The 3524-nt window shown below is 39.4% G+C and overlaps 1 pseudogene; it reads right to left on the minus strand.

Moving 5' to 3' along the window:
- Positions 1 to 404: 404 nt before the first annotated feature.
- LOC145389944 (uncharacterized) lies at positions 405 to 2549 on the minus strand (annotated as a pseudogene).
- Between the last annotated feature and the right edge of the window lie 975 nt (positions 2550 to 3524).

Raw genomic sequence — 3524 nt, forward strand, 5'->3', positions numbered from 1 at the left:
TTGAAAGTAATATACTAATACTTATGATCAAATGGTGCTTATAACAGCGTGTAATTGAAGAAAGAGAAGAATTATATATTTGCGTAATGTGTATGATGTTTCTCTTCTCTGGCTGCTCATGCCAGCTAACGACCGTCAAACTTCCTTGCCAGGAGCAGCGTTACCAGATGCCAGTGACAGTAATATCGTACAGCCTTAGTCAAAGTTATCGTATTTTGGCTCAAATTATCGTATTCAATTGCTAAACCTAATCTTCGCGATACAAAACTATTAGTACACTTAATTCTTGACAATCAACTTGTATTAATGTTATCTAAAAAAAAAAAAAAAATCTATTATCTTGGGATCACGTGTTTCTACTGTAAAGAACGTTAATGAACTTACTGTTGTACGTGGCCCTTTTTCTACTCTATGTAGATGTCTGGAACATCATATGGCTCCTCTCCAGCAAGAGCTGTACTAGGGTACAGCACTTTTGAATTCATATTACGCAACATAGCTCTTGATGGTGTGAAAGTACAGTTGCTATTTTGGTTCCACTGCACACACTGCTTAGCTAATAACATGTCTCCAACAGTGTCGGTTTTTAGCCTGTTTCTGTCTTTACTTTTCATCCTGTTAATGTCTGAGAATATTCGTTCACAGTCAGCATTGGAATGAGGTAATGAGAGTACTGCCAGAGCAAAATTTGCCACACACTCGTATTTCGGGACTCCCTCATCATCAACCACCGTTTTTACAGTTCCCCAGAACTTAACAGGGGAATTTTCTTTGATCATCCCCTTCTGTTGAGCCATACTTGTTACTTCTGGTAGATTGTCCATGCCAAGCCTCCTCCACTCATCATCCAATTTCTGAAGGGTCAGGTCATCTTGCTCAATAATTCTTGGCAGACAGCTTGCAAGGGGAACAAGACTTTGTTCCCGAACTCCTTGATGCCCGACATTAGCTGGGTTTAGTATGCTCAGTCGTGACAAAATTGGATCTCCAAAGTCATACCTCTTCTTCACTTGCTTGGCAGCAGTGACAAGGAATGATCTACACCCGAGACGAAATTCTTTCATTCTTTCTCGGTCGTTGTACATTGCTACATTTTCCACTGTCCTCTTTAACACTGATGCCCCTAGGTATACTTGTTCAAGCAATAGAAATTCTCATTCTTCATCTGGATCAACATCAGCCAGAGATCTTTTCATCACATAATCCCGGTTCATGTACATCAGCAGAATATCTTTGTATAGTTCACAGGCTTGTCCATGCAGTGAGGTTATCACAACGCACTCACTTTGAAACAGTAGGTTAAATTGTGTAAATTTTTGTAACACACAATCCAAGAAACAAAAATACAGTCTGCAGTAAGGATCATGTAACATCTCATATGCTTGTGCTACTGATATTGCATTATACTTTTTATGGTGCTGGAAGTGCAGATCAGTAAAGAACATCTGCAGAGGGCCCCACTGTTCAAGCATTCTTCTCACGACTGCGGCATATGAAAGCCAGCGGGTCCTGGAAAGTGTTAAAATGCGGTGCTTTTGTACACCAGCAAAATCCTGGAACTCTGAAAACTGAGCTAATCTCTTGGATGATAGTTTTAGGATGTTGTGAACATCGTGAACTAGCTGTTCAATACTATTGGGAAGCTCCTTACATGCCTCGGAGGCACATAAATGTGCCGAGTGACAAATGCACTTCATTAAAAATATTCCAGGACACACTTCTCTAAATCTGCTGCTAACGGAATTGTGCTGCCCCATCATTGTGCTGCAGCCATCAGATCCAAAACCAATAACATTACCAACAGGTACATTAAAATCACTCAGTGTATTCATAATTTCAGAGAATATTCGTCTTCCTGTTGCACCCTCAACAGTTCCTTCTGGATCTTCAGCTGTAAATATCGGTACCAGACTCCAAAATTTGCTTACTACTTCTCGTGAATCTGCAAATCGTACCACTACACACGAATTCTAAGTTGAAATGTCCGTTGATTCATCAACCATAATGCTGAACTTTGTATTCCTTAGTTTTTCTGCTAATTCTTCCTGGTAACATTTTGCCATGACTTTCGTACAAATATTGTGGCATTTGGTTCTTTTCATATGTAGGTCCTTTGCTATGGCAGAGTCAGGGAAACAGGCCTTCACTACATCACATAAATGGTCTGCAGCTAAAAATGATACATTATGTTCTACCATGAACGCTGTTAATTTTATTTCTGCAGCCCTTACTGCATCAGCTTTACTGTTCTTAACTTCACCACTTGCAAATGCCTCAGATATCTTTTTTGATGAAGATGGTACTGACAGTTTTTTGTGTTTTACACTTTTCTCATGCAATTTAATTGGCGTTATTTGAGCTGATATTTCCACTCCACACACACGACACAATGCCTTCAAGGCACTTTTCTTTGAAGGCTGCAACCACGGAAACTGTTTTTCCCACGCACTTCTGTACTTTTGCTCACATCTCTGTTTATTCTTCGATAAATCATCACTACGGGTCTTTTCTTCTGTGCCTTTTCTTTTATGTATTTTACTTTCAGACATGTTTTACGTTGAGGTAATGCGAAAGCTGTCAAAATTTTACGCTCCTGGGTATAGTTGCTCACTCGTGGGCACACAAGGCGAGGGGAGTCAGGCTACTAGGAGGAGGCCAGCAGCCCGGGCAGCGAAATTTTTTTTCCTGCCCAGTTCCGTCACTTTGCACATATGGCAACGTTGCCCTGTGTTTAGTTTGGCAACGCCGCGCAGCAGTGAGCCATAGGTCATATAGTTTTCGCTGCCTTAGCTTAAATAAATATAAAAAGGGGCCATACCACTGTCTTTACTTCGTCACTCGTCTGCTGAGAGAGAGAGAGAGAGAGAGAGAGAGAGAGAGAGAGAGAGAGAGAGAGAGCTTGAAACAGTATAAAATAATAACATGCAGGGTCATCAATAAAAAGTGAGTATGCAAGGAAGATACTCTCTACACTTTGCTAAAATTAGTTATATGTTGATTTAATGAAAATGCGGTACGTCTTAGGGGTGGTACATGACTGTTCGTTGAGAACACTTATCAGTAACATATGTTGTTGGCCTATACTACTTTCCCTGTCATTTCTTGTCATTGCTCCCAGACGTACGATTCAATCAGCTGTGTTTACAGGAGAGAGAGAGAGAGAGAGAGAGAGAGAGAGAGAGAGAGAGAGAGAGAGAGAGGTTAATGACCCATAATATTTTATTACCTAAAACGCTTTTCATGATCATTCTTAAGGGTTAACCTTGGTAATTTCTGCTGGAAGCTGGGAAATATTGGTATCAATGATGCCTGAATATCAATGTTTCATTAGACATTTTCTTAGTTATATATGTCAGGTTAGATTTCAGATTATTTTCTTGTTTTTCTTAGGTATATTAGTAAAATCATTTGTCAGGTTGGATTTCAGATAATTTTCTTGTTTTTCTTAGGTATATTAGTAAAATCATTTGTCAGGTTTGATTTCAGATTATTTTCTTGTTTTTCTTAGATATATTAGTAAAATC

This window comes from Coenobita brevimanus, unplaced genomic scaffold (genome assembly GCF_032717465.1).
Source record: "Coenobita brevimanus isolate Jiangsu-jjx unplaced genomic scaffold, ASM3271746v2 jjx.HiC_scaffold_2634, whole genome shotgun sequence".
In the NCBI taxonomy this organism is placed as follows: domain Eukaryota; kingdom Metazoa; phylum Arthropoda; class Malacostraca; order Decapoda; family Coenobitidae; genus Coenobita; species Coenobita brevimanus.